General features: G+C 44.0%; 1 long non-coding RNA gene across 1 annotated transcript; it reads left to right on the top strand.

Moving 5' to 3' along the window:
* Positions 1 to 21200: 21200 nt before the first annotated feature.
* LOC125521575 lies at positions 21201 to 23223 on the top strand. The gene is made up of 3 exons (XR_007289331.1): positions 21201 to 21291; positions 22974 to 23025; positions 23123 to 23223. It is a non-coding gene; the product is annotated as an uncharacterized LOC125521575 (long non-coding RNA).
* The last annotated feature ends 966 nt before the right edge of the window (positions 23224 to 24189 follow it).

The following is a 24189-nucleotide window of genomic DNA, read 5'->3' as shown; positions in this document are numbered from 1 at the left end:
GCGCTTCTTTAGTGGGGATTTTTATTGGATGGATTAGTTCTACTGTTCGAATCAATCGGAGCTCATCGCCTTTCCGATGTGACTTGCGCTGCACTTAATCGAGTGCTGATTGAACTTGTTGCTACGGTGCTACCAGTTTCGCCAATTTATATAGAAAGATTTCCACTCGGTTAAAGCTGGCGATGCAGATTTGCAGAGTACGGACGCGATTAGTGCATGCCATTGATATTCTCACACTACTTCAACAGTCAGTTGAGCTTTTCTTGCTATAATAATTAATTCATTACAAACGGATTTCTTTCAGTGTAAAATGTTTGTTCTGTTTGTCCTACTCAATCACCCACCCTGCTGGGATAAATAATCGATGTATTAGTCTCTACTGTTTGAATAAATTGAGACGATTACATATTTGGGGTATTCTAATGTTAGCATCACATCTCACTGTTTCAATCTTGGTATGTGAATATCCTGACCGTAGATACTATCATTACAGTTAACCAAGTAGTAGTAGTAATAGTAGTCTCCTAGGCAAGCATGGTTTCAAGTTGCAACTTACTACTCCCTCCTTTCCGTTTATAAGGCTCAATTCAAAAATCTCACCAAACAAGATAGATGATGAGCATTGGAATATTTTTTGTAGTTTGTAAAAACACCCAATTAATGCTCTTGTTTTTCTCAAAAAATTATGTACGAATGCATTAATTGCAATGCATGCATGCATAAAGTGCATGTATTGGTCACTTTTCTCTTAATACTTGCATGCAATGATTTAATGCACCTTGAAGTCTGACATGTGACGGGGAACAACCAAATTGAGCCTTATAAAATGGAAAAACTAAATTTTTGAGATAAACCCTATAAACCAGAAAGGAGAGAGTATAGAGCAGAGTAAAAAGGCTGAAATCCCATTAATCGGAGCCCCTGCTTATTCCTTGTCTTCCTTGTCGAGTTTCCTGCTGTCTTCCCCGGTCTTCACCAACAACTTGCCGTTTTTTTCCTTCTCCTGTAGACAACTATTTTTTTTCCTATAATCAACAAGGAGAAAGAGAGGGTGAAACGGTAAAGTAAGCAGCTTGTGGACATTCAATACTCTTGGCATCGTCCTGAATACTGCAAGTATTTGCTCGTCACTTCATTCACACGACGCAGGGCACGAACTCTGAGGCTTTGTTTTGTTTTGCCCAATGTCATTATACTGGATGCTTTAGACTGATTGTACTGCAAAATATCATATAGTAGTATCATGCATATGATACCAATGTATAATACAACCTCCCTCATGCATAGTATATTAGTATCATGTACTCCCTCAGTCCCATAATGTAAGACGTTTTTTGACACTAGTGTAGTGTCAAAAAGCGCCTTACATTATGAGATGAAAAGAGTACTACTTTATTTATTGCCATGCATTACACATAGTAGCATAACATTTATTATACTATAATATCATGATATGATACATAATCCTATCTTTCTTTATTTAGTTGACATGCATCATACTATCTATAATACTATCATTTAGGCCCGTATCTTGGCATGTGCAACTGGAGCGGTTGCACACGGCCTACAAATTCCAGGGGCCCCCAAATCCGAGATTAGTTTTACTAATGGTCAAGGAATTAGGCACTGATGGGCTTTTAAGAGCTAAATAAATGAAAATGACTCGCCCTAAAATCCAGGACAACATCGGAAACCCCTTCTCTCTCGGTATTTGTGTTTCTCATTCACTGCATGGTTTTTAGTACTAGAACGATCCGATCCCAGGTGCTGCTGTTCATGGTCTGCAGCATCTCGCCCCTCTATTTTTTTTTTGCGTTAACTTCTAATTAGTTTCTACTCTAATATTTTTGTTCTTTCTGACATTTCATGATTGTTTTCTTTTTGGCAAGATGTATTTTTTAGATGAAAATGTGAATTCTCTGAAAAAAATGTAGCTTCGCAATAATTTGTACAGAATATTTTTATTTATACATTTTAAATATAGGGCCTAATTTTGATTTTGCACCGGGCCTTAGATTTTAAAGGTACGGCCCTGCTACCATTAAAACCAGCCTTAGCATTGTCTGTCACGTATAGGTTGAAACGTGTGCGCCTTGAAAACCGTGACTCCACGGGCTGGCCACCGGCGCGTATTTTGTGGCTTTGTTTTGTTTTGCCTAATATCATTATACTGGAGGCTTGAGTGTTGTTTGTCATGTACGGATTGAAATGTGTGCACCTTGAAATCTCTTAGTTTTTGTTCTGACCGGGCATCACTAAATCAGGACGTTAGTTATGCTGAGGATTACTTGCTGCTCAACTGGTTATGTGCAAAACTCATTCAACCAGTGATGGATTTGTATGTAGGCGCTGGCAGAGATTTGTTTTTCGGTCGAAAAAAAAATCAGATTTCGGTCATCTTGGCTTGGGGCGAAAAGTCCCTCTTGGCCAAAAAAATAATGATAGATTTAGGTTAGATTTGCCAAATTTTGGTCAAATTTCGTCAATGCTGCCACCATTCAGTTCTCCGACCGCCGGCAAATCTCGCTTCTCCGCAGCCATCCTAGCCATCGATGCCGGTATCCTTCCTCCTAACACTTAGTCTAGTAGAAGTCATCTCATGTCCCGTGAGTGGTCCAGCAACACTGTTCTGACAGTGGAATTTTGTGAAACAAAACACCATAGTATTTTAGGATTAGAGCCACGTGGAATTACCAACTGAAACACAATGATGCATCAGCATAACAGATAAGCTACATCACAACTCACTATTTCAATTTTGGTACCTTGAACAGCCTGTTTAAAAACAGCTAGCTAGCATTATTACAGTTAAGTAGTACTCATGGTTACAAACTGTAGAATAGATTAAAACGGCCACAATCCCATTAATGGCGCCCCTGGTCATTCATTTTCTCCATTGTTTAGCTTCTCATCTTCACCAACCATTTGCCTTTTTTTTCTTCATCACTAGTAGAAAACAAGGCTTTGGTCCAGGCCGGGTCAGCCCATTAGTCCCGGTTCAGTCCAGATCCGGGACCAATGGAGGCATTGGACCCGGTTCATGAGCCCAGGGGACCGGCCGGGCAACGTGGGCCATTGGTCCCGGTTCATCTGGACCTTTTGGTCCCGGTTGGTGGGACGATCCGGGACCAATGGGCCTCGCTCCTGGACCACCACCATTGGTCTCGGTTGGTGGCATGAACCGGGACTAAAGGGGAGCCTTTAGTCCCGGTTCATGCCATCAACCGGGACCAATGAGGTGCCTATATATACCCCCTCGCGTAAGAGCAGAGCACACTGCTTTGTTTTTTTCTGGCTGAGGGGGAGATAGCTTGGTGGTGCTCTAGCTCACCTCCTATGCACACAAGGTGTTCGATGGAATGCCCGAGCCACACTACTTAAGCTTTCTCCTCTCCAAGCTCGACCTCCAAACTCCATTTTCCTCAATATTTGTCTAGATTTAGCGGTCCGTCACGCCCCGTCCCCGTCTTCACCGCCGTCGATCACCCACGCCGAGCTCATCGCCGGCACCACCGTGGTGAGCCTCTTGTTCTTATCTTCTTTCTGAAAGGAAAAATATTCTTACTTGTATGTTTACATAGATACTTGTATTATTTTCATACTTTTATTATTGCATCTTATATAGTGCGATGGTTTTGGTATCCGCCCCCGTCGGCCCATGTCCGGTCTATGATTCGGATGTGGTATATATATTATCTTTATAACTATTGGTTCATTTATTGTTTATGAAAATTATGCCGACCAACGTGACATAGATTTTATTTATGTAGGATGTATGTGAATCGGAAATGCCAACCGACCCTATTGTCGAGAGGTTAAATTTAGTTGAAGAAGAAAACAATTTGTTGAAGGAAAAAAAAATTGAGGAGGAGAAGATGATATTGGAGTTGCATGTTGCGGATGTCGTCGATGATCACAAGATCAAGATGGATGCAATGCGCTTGAAGATTAGAAAGATTAGAAAATATGCCATTCATACCGAGGCTTGGTATCATTATGCCGTTGGATCAATTGTTACCTTGGTTGCGATTATGATCGCATTTTTTTTGCATTGAAATGTTTTACATAGTTTCAATGTATGGTTTAATTAATTAGATGCTCTGGAGAGCTATATGTTGTTAGATGAGAACTATGTATGCACTTTGTTTTTAATGTGATGATGAACTTCTATTAATTTGGACACTTAATTATATATAATGCACGCAGATGAAGCGGCAATGGATGTACAGTGACAGACACACCTCCGAGTACATTAAGGGCGTGCATGAGTTTCTCGATGTGGCTGAGGAAAACAAGCAGAATGGTTTTATGTATTGTCCATGCACTGAATGTGGGAATACGAGGTCTTACTCTAACCAGAAAATCCTTCACTCCCACCTGCTTTACAAGGGTTTCATGCCACACTATAATGTTTGGACGAGGCACGGAGAAATAGGGGTTATGATGGAAGACGACAAAGAAGAAGAGTACGATGACAACTATGTGCCCCCTAAATACGGTGATGCTGCAACGGGGGGAGCTGGTGAAGATCAAGAGGAACCAGACAATGTGCCCAATGATCCTGCAACGGGTGAAGCTGCTGAAGATCAAGAGGAACCAGACGATGTTCCTGATGATGATGATCTCCGCCGGGTCATTGTCGATGCAAGGACGCAATGCGAAAGTCAAAAGGAGAAGCTGAAGTTCGATCGCATGTTAGAGGATCACAAAAAAGGGTTGTACCCCAATTGCGAAGATGGCAACACAAAGCTCTGTACCGTACTGGAATTGCTGCAGTGGAAGGCAGAGAATGATGTGGCTGACAAATAATTTGAGAAGCTACTGAAAATATTGAAGAAGAAGTTTCCAAAGGATAACGAATTGCCCGACAGTACATACGCAGCAAAAAAGGTCGTATGCCCTCTAGGATTGGAGGTGGAGAAGATACATGCATGCCCTAATGACTGCATCCTCTACCGCGGTGCATACAAGGATCTGAACGCATGCCCGGTATGCGGTGCATTGCGGTATAAGATCAGACGAGATGACCCTGGTGATGTTGACGGCGAGCCCCCCAGGAAGAGGGTTCCTGCGAAGGTGATGTGGTATGCTCCTATAATACCACGGTTGAAACGTCTGTTCAGAAACGAAGAGCATGCCAAGTTGATGCGATGGCACAATGAGAACTAGAAGAAAGATGGGAAGTTGAGAGCACCCGCTGATGGGTCGCAGTGAAGAAAAAACGAGAGAAAGTACTGGGATGAGTTTGGAAAGGACCCAAGGAATGTATGGTTTGCTTTAAGCGCGGATGGCATTAATCCTTTCGGGGAGCAGAGCAGCAATCACAGCACCTGGCCCGTGACTCTATGTCTGTATAACCTTCCTCCTTGGATGTGCATGAAGTGGAAGTTCATTATGATGCCAGTTCTCATCCAAGGCCCTAAGCAACCCGGCAACGACATTGATGTGTACTTAAGGCCATTAGTTGAAGAACTTTTACAGTTGTGGAATGGAAACGGTGTACGTACGTGGGATGAGCAAAGACAGGAGGAATTTAACCTAAAGGCGTTGCTGTTCGTGACCATCAATGATTGGCCCGCACTCAGTAACCTTTCAAGACAGACAAACAAAGGATACCACGCATGCACGCATTGTTTAGATGACACTGAAAGTATATACCTGGATAAATGCGGGAAGAATGTGTACCTGGGCCATCGTCGATTTCTTCCGACCAACCATCAATGTCGAAAGAAAGGCAAGCATTTCAAAGGCGAGGCAGATCACCGGAAGAAGCCCGCCATGCGTACCGGTGATCACGTACTTGCTATGGTCAATAATTTACACATAATCTTTAGAAAGGGTCCCGGTGGACTAGCTGTTCCGAATGACGTTGAGGGACAGGCACCCATGTGCAAGAAGAAATCTATATTTTGGGACCTACCATACTGGAAAGACCTAGAGGTCCGCTCTTCAATCGACGTGATGCATGTGACGAAGAACCTTTGCGTGAACCTGCTAGGCTTCTTGGGCGTGTATGGAAAGACAAAAGATACACCTGAGGCACGGGAGGACCTGCAACGTTTGCACGAAAAAGACGGCATGCCTCCGAAGCAGTATAAAGGTCCTGCCAGCTACGCTCTTACGAAAGAAGAGAAAAAAAATCTTCTTTGAATGCCTGCTAAGTATGAAGGTCACGACTGGCTTCTCGTCGAATATAAAGGAAATAATAAATATGCCAGAGAAAAAGTTTCAGAACCTAAAGTCTCATGACTGCCACGTGATTATGACGCAACTGCTTCCGGTTGCATTGAGGGGGCTTCTACCGGAAAACGTCTGATTAGCCATTGTGAAGCTATGTGCATTCCTCAATGCAATCTCTCAGAAGGTGATCGATCCAAAAATCGTACCAAGGCTAAGGAGTGATGTGGCGCAATGTCTTGTCAGTTTCGAGCTGGTGTTCCCACCATCCTTCTTCAATATCATGACGCACGTCCTAGTTCATCTAGTCGACGAGATTGTCATCCTGGGGCCCGTATTTCTACACAATATGTTCCCCCTTGAGAGGTTCATGGGAGTCCTAAAGAAATATGTCCGTAACCGCGCTAGGCTAGAAGGAAGCATCTCCATGGGCCATCAAATAGAGGATGTTATCGGGTTTTGTGTTGACTTCATTCCTGGCCTTAAGAAGATAGGTCTCCCTAAATCGCGGTATGAGGGGAGACTGACTGGAAAAGGCACTCTTGGAAGTGACTCAATAATATGCATGAACGGATATTCTTGGTCTCAAGCACACTACACAGTTCTACAGAACTCTACCTTGGTGACCCCGTATGTCGATGAACACAAAAATAGTCTGCGCTCCAAACACCCGGAGCAGTGCGACGACTGGATTACATGTGAACACATCAGGAATTTCAGAAGTTGGTTGGAAACACGTCTCAGAGGTGACAACACTATTTGTGATGAGTTGTACTTGTTGTCCAGGGGACCATCTTTGACTGTATTGACTTACAAAGGATACGATCGCCTAAGATCAAAAGAGCACCAACCAAAACAGCGGTGTCCGCTTTGATGCAGCAACCGAGAGCGGAAAGGACACATATTACGGTTACATAGTTGACATATGGAAACTTGACTACGGACATGATTTTAAGGTCCCTTTGTTTAAGTGCAAATGGGTCAATCTGTCAGGCGGCGAGGTACAGATAGACCCACAGTACGGAATGACAACAGTGGATCTGAAAAATCTTGGGTACACTGACGAACCGTTCATCCTAGCCAATGATGTGGCATAGGTTATCTATGTGAAGGACATGTCTATCAAACCGAGAAAAAGAAAAGATAAGGAAGCGAATACATCATACGATGAGCCAAAGCGCCACATAGTTCTTTCAGAAAAAAGGGACATCCTGGGAGTGGACGGCAAGACAGACATGTCTGAAGATTATGAAAAGTTTCATGAAATCCTCCCTTCAATGTCAAGGCTGACCCAAGCATCCTGATAAACGATGAAGATTATACATGGTTACGGCGCAATAAGCAAATGACACAAGCGAAGAAAAAGTGAAGACTTTCACCCGCAACTATTATGATGATACAATGCCAACTTTGTAACACACGAGTATGGTATGCCAACTTTTTCGGAGTTCATTTGAAAAATATGAATTTAGGTCAAATTTTCTCTATAGGTGCATCTATGTTTATATTCAAACTTGTGATTCACACAAATTTCAAAGAATTCAAATTTTAACTATTCAAATTTGAAAACTAATGGCACTAATAGAAAGTTTATATTTTTTCTAAAACTAATGCCACTAACAGAAAGTTTATAATTTTGCTAACCTAAAAGCAAAAAGAAATAAAAAATAAAGCAAAAAACAAAAGAAAATAAATAATGTAGAAAACAAAACAAAAAAATAGCAACAGTAAGTATTTTTTGTAAATAGAAACAAAATAAAATAAATAAAATAAATAAAGCAACAAAGAAAAGAAAAAACTAAAAAGGTGTTTCCAAATTTGAAAACTAATGGCACTAACAGAAACTTTATAATTTTTCTAAAACTAAAAGCAAAAAGAATAAAAAAATAAAGCAAAAAAATAAAAAAAATGCAGAAAACAAAACAAAAAAACTAGAAAAAAATAGCAACAATAAGTATTTTGTTGTAAGTAAAAACAAAATAAAATAAATAAAGCAACAAAGAAAACAAAAAAACTAAAAAAGTGTTTTCAAATTTGAAAACTAATGGCACTAACAGAAAGTTCATATTTTTTTAAACTAAAAGCAAAAAGGAATTAAAATATAAAGCAAAAAACAAAAGAAAATAAATAATGCATAAAACAAAACAAAAAAATTGGAAAAAATAGCAACAATAAGTATTTTGTTGTAAGTAGAAACAAAATAAAATAAATAAAGCAACAAAGAAAAAAAAGTGCCACCTACTGGGCCCCCACGGCCTGAATACGACTAGAAACCCTACAATGGGCCAGGATTCAGGCCCGCAGGAGGCCCATTAGGCCCACGGGCACACAGCGCAGGGTTAGGTCCAAAAGCCTGCATTTGAGAGGAGCTCGAGAGGGAAGGCGCAGTAGCGCTTATAAACCACTCTCGAGCTCTCTCAGCTAGCGATGTGGGACTAAAGTTTTGGCGCGGGGCAGCACAAGGCCTTTGGTCCCGGTTGGTGCCAGCAACCGGGACTAAAGGGGGCATTGGTCACGGTTCGTGGCACAAACCGTGACCAATGCCCCCCTTTAGTCTCGGTTGGTGCTACCAACCGGGACCAAAGGCCGCCGCTTCCCGCCCTTTGGGCTGCTGAAAAGAGGCATTTGGTCCTGGTTTGTGGCACCAACCAGGACTAAAGGGGGGCATTGGTCACGGTTTGTGCCACGAAACGTGACCAATGCCTTTGGTATATAACCAGGACTTGTGAAATTTTCAGATTTCCCTCGCCAGTTGCCCCCGACGACGCCGACCTCCTCGACGCCGCCAGGCTGCCCCGACGCCGCACGCCGCCCCCGCCGTCACCGTCGCCCGCGCCCGTCGTCACCGTCGCCCGCACCCTCGCCGGCCGTCGCCCGCGCCCGTCGTCGCCGTCGCCCGCGCCCTCATCGCCCGCGCCCTCGCCGACCGTCCCCTGCCCCGACGCGTCGCCGCCTCTGTGAGCACCGCGCGTCTGCCGCCCCCGCCGCCGCCGTGCATTTTTTTAATTATACATGTTTTTTACATGTTTTTAGATTTTCATATATATATATATATATGTATGTATGTATCTTTTAGATATATGTTTTTGTATGCATGTTCATATATGTTTTTTTATGTATGTTCATATAGGTATATATGTATGTATTTTTTCAATTGTAATGATGTTTTAAAAATACATATATGCAGAAGTTAGATTTTTTTATTTGAAAAGTTTTATCTATATATGTTCTCTGATTTAGTACATTTTAGGTTAGTTTCATTTTAAAAAAAGTTTTATATATTTAGGAAGAAGGAATAGAAGGAAGAAGAAGGAAGAAAATATTTTATATATGAGGGTCGAGAGGGGGTCGACGGTCGATAGGGGGTCGAGAGGGGGTCGTCGAACATGAGAGGAAGAAAAGGATAAAAAAAGAAGAGGAAGAAGAAAAAAAGAGGAGAAGAAAGAATAGAGGACTAGAGGACTTCTCCTCTATTCTTTCTTCTTCTCTTTTTTTTCTTCTTCTTCCTCTTTTTTTTATCAGGAACGAGGGTCGTCGAGGGTCGCCGAACATGAAAGGAAGAAGAGGATAAAAAAAGAAGAGGAAAAAGAAAAAAAGAGGAGAAGAAAGAATAGAGGAGTTCTTCTCCTCTTTTTTTTCTTCTTCTTCCTCTTTTTTTTCGGAAACGAGGGTCGTCGAGGGTCGCCGAGGGGTCGAGGGTCGAGAGGGGGTCGAGGGTCGAGAGGGGGTCTAGGGTCGCCGAGGGGTCGAGGGTCGTCGAACATGAGAGGAAGAAGAGGATAAAAAAAGAAGAGGAAAAAGAAAAAAAAAAGAGGAGAAGAAAGAATAGAGGAGTTAAAAAAGAAGAGGAAGAAGAAAAAAAGAGGAGAAGAAAGAATAGAGGATTCTTTCTTCTCCTCTTTTTTTCTTCTTCCTCTTCATTTTTTATCCTCTAAACTTCTCTATTCTTTCTTCTCCTCATTTTTTTCTTCTTCTTCCTCTTTTTTTTTATCGGGAACGAGGGTCGTCGAGGGTCGCCGAGCGGTATAGGAAACCCTAAATAGCAAGTATCGTCGGTGTGAGATACATGTGGTCGTCGGTGTCGGACAGTACATCCACGTCCCACAAGTGACGCGGGCTTCGACGCCCACGTCACTTGTGGGACGTGGATGTAGTGTCCGACACCGACGGCCACATATATCTCACACCCATGATACTTGCTATTTAGGGTTTCCTCTACCGTTCGGCGACCCTTGATACCCAGACCTCCTTTATCCTTGGATCTGCCGGAGTCCTTTTTGCGTTTCAAGTTTCCACCACCATTTAACCATTAAGCTAATGTTTTGTTTTCGCAGATCCTTGATACCCAGACCTCCTTTATCCTTGGATCTGCAAATTCTACTCCATCTCACAAGGTGGTATCTCTTTTTCTTATTACACCCTTGCCAGAAGAATCTCCTTCTGTGTTTATCCAGTCTCTCAATAAAGGTTTTATTCATAAGCCACATCGACATATGATATAGAGAGATTTGTGTAACCACGGAATCTAGCAGGGTATGTCTCCCACCCATCGAAGCCGCATTACCTATCCAGGTCTCGAATCTCTTCAGGTATTTACTCACAATGAACTCCCAATCAGAGTTTTTCAGGTTTGCATAACTCACAGGCATGCCCAAGTATTTAATGGGAAAGCTGCCTATTTCACAGTTAAACAACTCCGCATACTTTTTAACAGTATTTTCATATACACCCCCCCCCCCCCACGGTGAGGATTTCACTTTTCTGGAAGTTCACTTTTAACCCAGACATCATTTCAAACAGATATAGCAGCAACTTCAGGTTAACTGCCTTATCGATATCATCATCCAAGCAAATGATGGTGTCATCTGCGTACTGCAGAACAGCCACCCCTTCAGGAATAAGGTCAGACGCCAGACCCGTGATCAACTTATTATTTTGCGCGTTTTTAATCATTTTGGTGAGGCATTCCACAGCCAAGTTGAACACGAAAGGAGAGTGGGGGTCTCCTTGGCGGACCCCTTTAGCACTTTGAAAGTATGGCCCTGTACAGTTATTCAACTTAATGCTAACTGTCCCCTCGTATAGTATTTGTTTAATCCATCCACACCAGGTTTCATTAAAACCACGCATTTTATGACATTCAAGAAGGAAGTCCCAGTTTACTTTGTCATAGGCTTTTTCGAAGTCAAGTTTAAGGACAATCCCCACTTTTTTCTTGACATGTGTATAGTTAAGAATCTTGTGGAGTGAGAGCACACCATGTACATGTGGTGGACGGGAGCCTACTGAAACTACTCACCATGGAGGGGTTCAAGATATATGTGTGGCTACAACACTCCATGGTCCCAGCACGGAGCCCTGCTCCAGTGCTCCCCCTAACCTAATTTCGGAGGGGTATTTTTGTCCCCGCGAATTTGTTTTTTCCTGACCCGCCGCAGCCCAATTCCAAGCCCTGTCTAGCCCTGTATAACCCAGAACGTATACATACAGTACCCTGCTCCGAAAAAAAAAGATCACACGACCCCACGTCCACGTAAGACCTGCCGAATCCAATCATTCACGCGAGCAGCTCCATCAATCTCGCGAGCATTGACGCAGCTCCATAAGTCGCGTAGTAGATCTCCAGCGGCGGCTATCTCGTCGCCGGCGATCTCATCGGACAGCGGGCGCGACAACGTCGTGAATCTCCAACGAGCGCGCACTGGTACCGCATCCCGCGTCCCCCCTCTAGTCTCGCTCACGGCAACATCGAACGAACTGCCGCCGCCAGTGGTAGTGGTTAACCTAGCGGGGCGGGTAACCTAGCTACCCGGCGGCACATGCGATCATGGATCTTGTTCCGGTAGTGCTGCTCCTCGTGATCTGGGTTCACGTAGCGTCGGTTGCCGTCGGCTGTGCGCACCACCGGTATCGTTATTTGATGTGGCGGCTAACCTAGGTATCCGGCGGCAGAGGTAATCACAGATCAAGCTAGGTTTTCAGATCGTGCAGTTCCTCGCGATGGAAAGTGATCACGATGGGTGCCGTGGCCATCTTCCTTACTAAGTTGGGAAGATCTGAACGGCCTCGGTTGCGGTTGTTTACATAACATCCGTGATCGTGTGCTATGTGTTTTATATTTCATCATTGATAATGTTTGCACATGTGATGATACATAATATTGGTTGTAGGAAATGGCGGACGCGGAGTTAACTGATATCATGGTAGACATGGAGTTTGGAGAACTGATGAAAGACTGGATAGAAGATTGGTTAGATGATGAAAATTCAGATCATGAAGATCTGTTAGAGAATGGGAACGAATGGGATGATCTTAATGTGAGTGGCATTGTCATGTTGTAATTTTTGGTGTCATCCGACAACATTAAATCTTAGTGTTGAAAATTTATAGATCGATGAGCTTGATGATGATCAGGAAAACAACTCGGAGCTCTCGAATGAAGATTACATTAGTCAGGTACGTAAGTGAAAAATTTTGTTGGCATGCAAATTGAATTTCTTCAGGAATATTATATGATAAGTAATTATGTATTTGTGTTGTATTTTTCAGTTCATTTCCGAATGTCATAATGCGTACAACTATTACGGTGAATCCGACGCGGAGATAGGCCTTAACGACGAATCATTAGATGCACCTGGTTCTGGAGAGTCCGAGTCGTCGGTCATCATGAGTGAGGTATGTGTGGAATCAATGTTCTATGGAAGTAAGTAATGTTAAACCTTAGAAATCTGTTTTCATGGCTGTGGTTTGATTGTATAGGTGACACAAGATGATGGGGCAAAGAATGTCCAAGATACTACCAGTGCAGATGATAAGAGGGATATGTTCATGCAGATAATGGAAATGACCTTTACGTCTCACGATGCTGCGTATGATTTCTACAACAGCTATGCTAGAGATAATGGTTTCAGCATTAGAAAGAATAAGGTCAGGTATAGCAACACAGAGTCACGTCATATGCGTTATAGGCGGTTTGTTTGTTCAAGACAAGGGAAACGTGACAGCAAGTTGCTAACCGAGGAAGGACACAGCCGTAGGCTCAGAGCCGAGACACGCTGCTTTTGCGAAGCGCACCTGACCGTCAAGCTTGACCAAAAGCGTGGGGTTTGGTATGTTGAAAGTTTTGAGGACAAGCATAGCCATATGTTGGCAGGACCGGACGAGGTACCTTTTCTTTGGTCCCACAGAAAAATCAAAGAGTACCAGAAGCATGAGATATGTCGATGTGAGATACATGTGGCCGTCAGTGTCGGACACTACATCCACGTCCCACAAGTGACGCGGGCTTCGACGCCCACGTCACTTGTGGGACGTGGATGTAGTGTCCGACACCGACAGCCACATGTATCTCACACCCACGATACTTGCTATTTAGCGTTTTCTCTACCGCTCGGTGACCCTCGACGACCCTCGTTCCCGATAAAAAAAAGAGGAAGAAGAAGAAAAAAAAGAGGAGAAGAAAGAATAGAGGAGTTCTTACTCCTCTATTCTTTTTTCTCCTTTTTTTTTCTTCTTCCTCTTCTTTTTTATCCTTGAAGCATTGTCGAGGCCACCCCAAACCCTAGAGAAGCAGCGTCGAGGCCACCCCAAACCTTAGAGAAGCAGCGTCGAGGCCACTAATTAATATTAGTTCTATGTTTGCCACTAATATATCCATCTGTCATATTTGAATAATAATTGCCATGTTGTAAATATTTGTAGAAACTATGGACACTGCCCGAGACGAAGTACAAGAAGAGTTGTTGGGGTACATAATCGCACGAGGAAGTGATGCCGTCTGCTCGTTGTTTCTCAACGACACCGATGGTCTGGAAGCAGCTGGCTATGATTATGATGGCTCCGGTGACCTAATGCCGGTGCAAGAAGGAGACCGTGAGGACGGCTCCGGTGACCCAATGCCGGTGCAAGAAGGAGACCGTGATGACGTCTCCGTGACCGAACCGAGTCCGGCCAGGTATATATATTAGTTAAGCTTCTGCTGACTAGCTAATTGATGCATTCATTGTTTTGGTATGTACACATATTAATTAAGTCTTTGTTCTTTTTTCTAGCCCTCCGGATCGAGCACAACTTCGGTAAAGAGACGAGGCCCAAAGAAAAAGTTGAGTTTGGATGAAAAGTTTGAGATCATAGCAATCGCGCCCGATGGCCAACCGATTGAACCCCTCCAGACAAAGAGCGCATTTGTTGCTCAGTGCGGGGTTTTGGTTAGGGACAAGATCCCGATCAGCATCCATCAATGGTTAAAGCCGGCTACAGAAGACCCTGAGGTGTCTTATGTCAATGATATGCAGAAAAATGATCTTTGGACTGAGCTGAAGTCAAATTTCACCCTACCGCAAGAGGATGATCTGGAGAACCAATTAAAGAGCAATTAATCAAGTCTTTTGCTCTTAAGAGGATGGCAGAACTATTCAGGAGGTGGAAGAAAGAGCTGAATAAGTTTGTCGAAAATAAAGAGACACCAGAATTCAAGAGCAGATATGAGAAGATCAGAGATCACTGTCCCGCATTTGTGGCCCACAAGACATCGGAAAAGAGTAAGAAGATGTCGGCGACAAACAAGCAAAATGCTGCGAAGAAAAAGCATCACCATCACACGGGGTCAGGTGGCTACCTCGTAGCCCGGCCTAAGTGGGCCAAGACTGAGAATGATCTGGCTGATAAAGGGATCGAACCAGAAACAATTAACTGGCCAGACCGTTGCCGGACTTGGTTCTTCGGGGCTGGCGGAACCTTGGACCCTGTATCAGGGAAGTGCATTTGGATGAACAATCAAATGGACATACCAGTCAAGAAGCTTCAGCAGTATATCGAAGCAGCGCAGCAAGGGACGTTCGTTCCAGACAGAGAGAACGACGAGCTCACAATGGCCCTCGGGAATCCTGAGCACCCTGGACGGACACGAGGCACGCCAGGCTCCATTCCGTGGAAGGTTGGGTTTCCGGACGCAGGCGGTTACAAATGCCAGGAGAGGAGGAAAAAAGTGCAGCAGACCCAAATGCAGGCGCTGCAAGCAAGGGTACAAGCGATAGAGGAACGAGAAGCAAATCGTAGCAAACGAACTGTCGAAGCTTCCCCCGAAGCTACCCTGCCATCTCAGCGGAGAAGCAGCGTGGCTTCCACCGAGCTGCTTCAGCCGGAGCATGTCTTGACGGCTCCTGCCAGCTATCCCGTGGATGCTATCACGGAGTCTCAAAATTGCCACCTTATGACGCAATGGATTAATATGAAGGTCAAGGCAGTTGTTGGCTCTGTTTTTCCTACTGAACCCGGTGCAACTTTTCACTGCCGGCCGATTCCAGAAGGATATGCTAGGGTGATGGTGGATGAAATAACGGAGGGATTTGAGGACCTCCAGCTTGACCACCCTACCGGTGAAGGGGAGACTCGGCTGGGTTCTTCTCTGAAGACTCCATGCCTATGGCGGAAGGAGCTCATCAACCTTCCGAACTGGATGCCTCCGCCTCCTCATCCTCCTCCGGCGAGTCAGGGCACTCCGCCTCCTCCACCGCCTCCTCCTCCGGCGAGTGACGATTAGGGCACTCGGCCGGCTCCTTCTCCGGCGCATGGCGGCACTCCGCCTCCTTCTCCGCCTGCGCCGGCGCGCCCGAGCAGCCAGCCTCCTCCTTCTCCGCCTTGTCAGCAAGGGCGGAAGAGACCTGCCGCCGCTCCGGCTGCTCCGGCGCGTCCTAGTCCTTCTCCTCCGCCTCGTAAGCAAGTAAAGAAGACAACCGCTCCGTCTGCTCTGCCGGCGTCTAGCAGTACAGCTAGAGGCGGGAGGACATACAGATTCGGTCCTTCTCTGAAGACTCCAGAGAAGTTACCATACGAGAGGACCCCGGAGGAGAACGCCGAGATCACGCGAGAAGAAGTGAGGAACTTCTTTGAAGGGGTGAAAGCAAAGAAACATCCACCTCTGGAGGAGAAGGTAGATCCGGTGAAAGCGAAGCGCACTCTAGCTGCCCTAACAAAACCACCCAAGTCTCTGCCGAAAGGAAACTATGAGCACATTATTGGAAAGGAATTTGCCGAAGCGGAGCGGTCGGGACGTACTGTCAGTGATCAAAGGCTGAAAGAACGACGAGCTGGGAAACAAATTGCACAGCTCGGCGAACAAGCGAAGCAATCGTGCCCCCCGCTCAAGGTGCCTAGCGACGATCCGAGGATGGTGCCCGGTTATAGCAATCTTGGAGATTAATTACCTGCCCGACGATGTACATTATGATTTCATGGAGGTGCAGATACAAAGATACGAGTACAGGAAGCCTCTCGTCAAAGATGAAAGATCTCTATCAACGATGATGCGAAGATTGCATGATTGGTACTTGAAAATCTGCAGAGAGTCTGGGGGAAGGAGTACTTTGTATGTGAGAGTAAAAAAGGAGCATGACCTCGTTGGAATTGATCTGTTGCCTGTTCCATTTGAGGAGTTCTTTCAGTTTTTCAATCAATTGGTCCTCGATAAAGCAACAGTCACCTGCTACTGTCTGTAAGTAGTACTACTTCTGTCATTAAGTCTCTCTATATAGCTCAGCTCTTTCATTGCATGTATTTATAATTATCCTCACTATATTATGCAGATTGAAGATCGTCGAATTGAAGAAACGACAAATCGGTGATATTGGGTTCATTAACACAAATATCATAGATGCAACTCAGGTTAAATTTCATGCCACAGATACCGAGGCCAACTTGCTACGATCATTGGTAATAAATGAAAACAAAGATATAATACTGTTTCCTTACAACTTCAAGTGAGTGTTACTGTCTTGTGCGTATTCGGTTTCCCTTATATATGATCAAGGTTATAGTAATGTAATTGACGAGTTATGCATGCGTGTGCAGTTTCCACTATATTCTCCTAGAGATTAAGCTTGAGCAGGGACTAGTAGCCGTCTTAGACTCAAGACGAAAAGATCCCCAGCAATATGCGGACATGACTCAAATGCTCGAGAAGTAAGTTAAATCGATCATTATCCACCATATCAGCAACTTTGTTCATTTCCTGATATATCAAGTAATTGTTTTCTTTGTCTGGCAGGGTTTGGAAAAAATTCACCAAAAAAGCTCCGGGACTCTTGAAGAAGCTGCAATTTAGACACCCGAAAGTAAGTACTATAGTAGCATGTTCCGCGCATCTCCTATTGATTCAAGCGCTAGTTTCATCAATATCATTTGGCATTCTTGCTTATCAGTTTGATTGACCTCTATTTCTTGTAAAGTGGTTGTGGCAGGAACAAGAGAATGATTTCTGTGGATACTACGTTTGCGAGTTCATCCGCCACACGACCTGTGAGCGGGGCTATTCTGACGAACAATATGAAGTGCGTAAATAACAACATTCACAATTTTATTTTATTACCATCATTTGTGTTGAGTTTCATTCATTCATATATATATTGACCCCCTTCTTCAAATTAGATGTTTCGGAAGCGGGATGAACTCCTAGCACCAGCTCACATGCGAGCAATTCAAGAGGAATTGGCGGCATTCTTTCTTGACCACGTTATCGCTAAAGACGGAGAATACTATGTGGACCATGAGTCCGTATGTTAGGAGATTATATTTGTAAGAGATAATTATTGTATATATATAGCCGGTAGTGTTGGATAGATATACGAGAACTTGTTGTTCGACCAATCTCTCGGAGAAGGAGAGGTGGTCGATATCACTTCTCTCTGTATGCATATATGTTCATGACGATCTTCTATTTCCTTCGTTTGCTTATTAGCTAGCTAGCGTGTCTAGTCCTCTCTATACGTATGTATAGTACGTAGCGTCGACCAAGCACGGACATAAGAGAGGACACTTCTCTCTATTAGCTAGCTAACACACCCTAAATTACCCCCTAAACCACCCCTTTCAGAAAAAAACAAAAATCTCAGCTCCTGCCAACTGCTGACGCGTAGATGCCTATTGGTCCCGGTTGATGCCACCAACCGGGACAGGCACCAACCGGGACCAAAAGCCCTCCTGCTTGGGCTCCGCGCACAGGCCACGTGAAGGCCCATCTGTCCCGATTCTGGATTGAACCGGGACTAAAGAGACATGGCATTAGTACCGACCTTTTAGTCCCGGTTCAGGAAGCGGGACAAAATGCCCTTACGAACCGGGACAACATGCCCTTTTTCTACTAGTGTATCCGGAGACAACTATTTTTGCATACACCAACCAACCACGAGAAAACAGAGAGAGAAACAGTAAAATAAGCGGCCGAGGGAGACTTGAAAAGCTGGGGTTCTTTTCAATTTTGCTGCTACTAGCAGTGCTAATAACGTTCATTCACACCGTGCCTGAAATCTTATGCTTTGTTTTGTCTCACCCAATGGCATGGTGCTGGATACTTTAGTGCTGTCTGTTACAGGTTGAAACCTATGAGTCCTGAAGACTGCGACGCTACCAGCCGACCACCAGCGCGAGATTTGAAGCCGAGTATTGTTTTTATAGTGTTGCTCCATAGGATGCTACACCATCGAATCTCGTCATTTATAATCTACACTTAACGTTAGCAGATAGCTACGTTGGACGGAGCGAATAAACCAAGTACAGAACATAATTACAGTAGAAGACAGCTGCGTAGGACAGATCTAATTAGCTAGCTGGCAGGTTGAATTGCTTAGTTCAGTTTGCATGCGTATAAGTAATCGATCCATACTCATACTCATACACATGCATGCCCGGAGACATGCACGTTTGAACAAATGACCCAGCTAATTAATTAATCACTCGAGTATGAACAAACGGACTTAGAGGTATGTCTCTCTCTTTCATGGGCTCTATTAACTTCCAGCATAGATGAATGTGGAGTTTTAACACACAACTTGACAGAAATCCTACATTACTCCGTATAAATAAGATACTTCATTTGTCCGGTGAAGAGTGTACATCTAGAAATTTTAGGACAAATTATGAAGTTAAGTAAAAAATGCATTGAAAAGGTGCAAGCCATCATCTCTCTCCTCTTTAATTACCTAACCCCCAATGACCTAAGTGCATGTAGAAATTAAGAAGACCCTGTGTAGATTGTTGTTGGTCTTGATTACCGTGTGATGAGAGAGCAGTATTGTTTTCTACTTTAAAGTGTATTCGGAAGATAGAAGTGCACTCTTTTGTGGATAAATTTTAATGCTAGATGTACACTCTTCACCGGACGGAGGGAGTAGCTGGATATGCATATGATGTGCCTAGCTTGTTAGGATAAGCATGCATGATTAATTGATGATAGTACAGATTACTGTATAATAATCTCTCTACCTTGCGAAACCTGCAGTACTAGTACTTATGTTTCCTGTCTCGTGCAGACTAATCAGGATAGCGTCGCCTGGGAACTGTGAGCCTTGAAGACCGCAACGGCATTGGGCAGCCACCGGCCAGCGCAAGATCTGAAGCCAAGTTGTAAGTATTGTTATGGTGTTGCTCCATGGGGCAGCGATTACTAGTTTAGTTTAGCAGAGAGATGGCGCATTGTTTTGTTTCGCCGACGCGTGAGATCTGAGGCTTTGCTTTCTTTCGCCCAACGGGATGCTTTAGCAATGTCACATGTTATCTGTCACACATACAGGTTGATGCGCACGCGGCTTGACGACCACCTCGTTAGATCTGAAGCCGATTTTTGTTGCTATAGTTTTGCTCAATGTAGTGGGGATGCTTTACACTAGCAGCCACTTGTGATGGATGTAGCCAATTAACTAAGTCCGGCTGCATATATGCATATATCGGTAGTTGATCCATCCACATGCCGACATGCGTGCCCTGCTCATGCTAATTAACAAAGTACCCAACAACTTTCTTGTTTGTTTTTAGGGCTGCTCCATGGGATGCTATGCATGAAGTGAGTAGCATTTTGGGTCAACTATATGCATATATCGTTTGTTTGTTTAACTAATATTTCCTCCTAGTTACCGAGCCCTCTCATATCTTGGTTCAAACATTGACAATAAAATAGAGGTAGTGATTATCTTCCTCAGTGTGAGATTACCTTCCTATGCAACGCTTGGATAGGCAAGTTCCTCCACGTCAGACGTACTAAAAAAAACAGAATTGTTTTGCAGGAAAAATTCACCTTATAATGTTTGGAAGCAAGTGAAGTAAAGGGAGGAAACGATAAAAGCAAGCAGAATCTACATGGTCCATTTGGAAATGCTGGCCCAGTGGCCCTTTGTTGCTGCTCCTCCTGCATAGATTGCCCATTTGCTCAGATACTAATATGGACTCATACCTGAAGTTGGTGAGTTAATCTCTTGAGTCGAGAATTCAGTTTACAATATACTAATATGTTTGCTTTCAAGATAGATACTATACAATATATCCCTGGAATAATTTCAATCATCATCAATCTTTACACTTAGAATTCACTGATTTTCACTCATCTGCAGCAGTTCCACAGATAACACAGGCTGTGACATGAGCAGTTGCTTCAGCTGTCTTCTATCTTTACACTCAGTTGGTCTGTGGCTGGTGATCTTCATTATTCAAAGTCTTCAACGTTCAGACTCACACGGCATGGTTTCTATAACATCAACAGGTACTACCAAACATAGTGATCTAAAACGTCTTATATTAGTTTACAGAGGGAGTACTTAATGTCATCATCCGAGAAATTACTGCTGCAGTCCTTGTTGACCTGCAGACTGCAGTGCACACACAATGGTTGTGGGGACAAGCAGTAATTTCTCTTCTGCTTCCCTCACCCGACCAATAATTCACCCTCTTTCATTCCACACTAGGGCTCTCTCTCCCACATTGCCCACTCCATCCTCTCAGACTTTCGGACACGGCCAGCTTAGCCAGTTCGTCACTGCCGCTGCTCTCCCCCGCCGGCAACGGTAGCTACGACTGACTTGTGCTTCCACTCGCTCTCTACCCCTCCGCCGAGGACTCCACCAAAACTACAACCTGTAAGCTCGAAAACCCCCCTTACATTGTCCCTTCCTCGACCTAGTAGTAGTATCTTGATAGAAAAGTGTGAGCTTACTCAATTTGGTTGCTCTGCTGCCTCCATATGCCAATGGCTTTTGCAGCTCCGAGCTAAAAATGTGGGGCTCAACCGCTCATAGCCGACCTGTCTCTCTGTGCACTTCTATGCCCATCTCTGACTGACTGCAATCCATTGTAAGTGAACCTTTCCTCTTTTTTTGCGGGGAAAAGTTGTATCGCTATTTAATCAAATTGGCAGATATATATCTCGACCCGCTTGCTAAATTCAATCCATTCTCAGTTCGTATATCTGTATGTCCAAACAGCTCCTAAAGAGATCGCAAGAATTTCTCCGAAAAATATTTGATGTATAATGTGACGTAAATACTTTAGACAGGAACTAATTCTCTGCTATCCAACGTACATTATTTTCTTGGTTAATTAGCCTAGCTAGCTAGCTAGATCCACAACATGCCTGTCCCTGATTGCACCTAATTTTCAGAAACAAGGGATGTGCAAGCAGTGCATATCAAGATCGAGAGAGCTAGCTAGCTAGCACTGATTCAATAGTACGTGCATCCATGGCAAAAGCTTCAAGGCACAGTACCATTATATAACTACTATTCAGCAACGGGGAAATTCCATGCGTTGATTCTCTCGAGCTTTGCCCTGCAATTGTTCCTCTCTTTCTCCCGCGGCCTTTGGCGCCGCCACAACCATATGATGCTTATGACCATGATACGGTTGTCTTACCTATCAGCTGATTTCATCGCAGCATATCCACTAAGACACCTTTCAGGCAATTTGCTTATACCACTTCCACCATACACGACAATTATCATCATTACAAATCATTCACAAAGTTCCTTTGTAGCTCAGGCTCTTATCGACACCTTTCATTCTTATTCACCTTGGGGGACAGGACACCGTGACTGCTTTTTCATTGGAGGACAGTGAGCTGCGGTTGAGGCAGCTGCTGAGCCTGCTGTTTGTCGTCGTGTCCACCGACACTGACAATTAAAAACAGTTGAGATGGAGTCATATATATGAATATATCCTCTGATGGAATTGCTGACCACCCCCAAGCATTCAGGCATTGAACCCGGCCGGCCGGACACCACCGATTAGGAATGAAGCACAGACAGCTGATTATCCACCCCTGTAGGTGTAGGCTCTGTATCGCGGTGAGGTCTCGCCGGGGAAGCGTTTGTGCACCGGCGTAGGTACACATGGGTACGCCCCTGACCGGGCTGCTTAGTTCCGCTAATACCGAGGAACATTGCAGTTGCACGGGTAGAGAGAGACGATGTTTGAGGGCAGACTTCTGCCGAAGCCTACATCTCTAGGAGCCCTCGTGTTGGTTACTCCACCGTGTTGTCTTGATAAAAATAATACACTCGGTGAGTTGTCACTCCAGCCGCTTGAGCCGGTCTGATCACCAGACCCGTGCCGCTTGTCTGAACCTACTTCGTATGTGTTCGACCAAAACTCCCTAACCCTCCAATAAAACTAAGTTCAACTGTAAGCTTATACACGTATTACACACAAACTCAACAACAACATATCATGAGCTGTGCTAAAGGTTTTTCAATTCGTCATACAAAGGAACATCATATGGAGAGAAGCACACTGATCATATAATATAACAAACAAGGACTTGCTTGTAATAAGTTGCTTCTAAAAATGATAAATCCATTTGCCAGTGTGGCTATCCTTTTATTTCCAGTTGCAAACTATATATTTTGATTTCAACTGTAATTATGCGGTGCTTAATAAGTTTGCATACCAGAAGCATGAAGACTTCGTAGATGGCATACCTTTTCTAGTTGCAGAACTATCTTGATTTCAATTTTAATGATGCGCACGGTATTTAATAGTTTTGCAGATCAGAATCATCAAGTCTTTCTATAACCAGATACCTCATTGATAGTAAGTATACACAAAGTCAACTTAATATAATTCCTTCATTGACATTAACATAGATTGACTTTTTGATATACTTATATGCGGGCTTTCATGGGTTCAGATTGAATCCCTAGCTAGTAGGGATGTCCTCCGCGGAGCACTGTACTCAGATTCAGGACATTGTAGTTGCCATCGAGGTCGACTCAAATCCAACACGTTCAGGTTTGTACTATTCTATATCAATTTTTAACATGTCCAAAAGTTGCTTCCTGCAAAAAAAAGTGTTTTTTTCATGGGAAAAAAGGTTGTTAGTTGCTGTTGTAGGCTTAAAAGTAGAGGTGGGACATGCGCAGGGTTTTGTCGGGCTGGCCTTTTGGCACAGCCCAAGAACAGACATTACATTAACCAAAACGGGCTGGTACATATCATGAATACTGAACTAAAAAATATCATGATTCCAGTTTGCACTGCCAATTCGGATAATGAATATTTGTGCAACCAAAAAAATCAGGAAAAAAGGAGGAGGCGGTGGATCCAGCAGGGCATTCAAGAAAAAAAAGAATTTTATTGAAAATATCAATCAGCAAGGGCTTGGATAGAACTTAAAGTTGATCTGGACTGTGGCAATGGGACAGGAGCACAAATGTGGGGCCACCATGGCTATATCAGAGTGCATCGGTGGTCGAGGAGGACGCCGCGCCGACAACTCCTTTAGGCATCTCCAACGCTGATCTTCATATTGCCTCCCCCATGCCCCCATGCGGGTACGAATATGGAAGGTGGACATCCAATGCTGATGGCATAAATTTCAACCCGGGTTTAAGAAAATTGGACAAAATTCTTTCAAACACGGTGGTTTTCATATAAATCGGAGCACATTCCTAACAATTCTTACATTTTTCATATAAACGAGACAAAATTCATTATATTTCGGATAATTTTTAACTAAACCCTAATCTAAACGATCGCTGGCGCCCGTTTCTTATGTCCGGCCATGAGCCTCAAGAACTGAAGCTTTCGTTGTTGCCTTCACCTTCTTCAGCTTTGCCTCGGCCCTCTCGCACTCTGCCTCCGCCATTGGAGCTTGAGCAGCTAATCAGCCGACGATTTTGAGCCTGCCAAGCTTGGCTTCGGCGGGAGGGGTAGAGCAGTGGCCTTCTTGGGACCCGAGCAACGGTGACCTTCTAT

Source organism: Triticum urartu, chromosome 7 (assembly GCF_003073215.2).
Source record: "Triticum urartu cultivar G1812 chromosome 7, Tu2.1, whole genome shotgun sequence".
Lineage (NCBI taxonomy): Eukaryota > Viridiplantae > Streptophyta > Magnoliopsida > Poales > Poaceae > Triticum > Triticum urartu.
The sequence above is the reverse complement of the archived record's forward strand: the minus strand, read 5'-3'. Positions and strand labels throughout refer to the sequence as shown.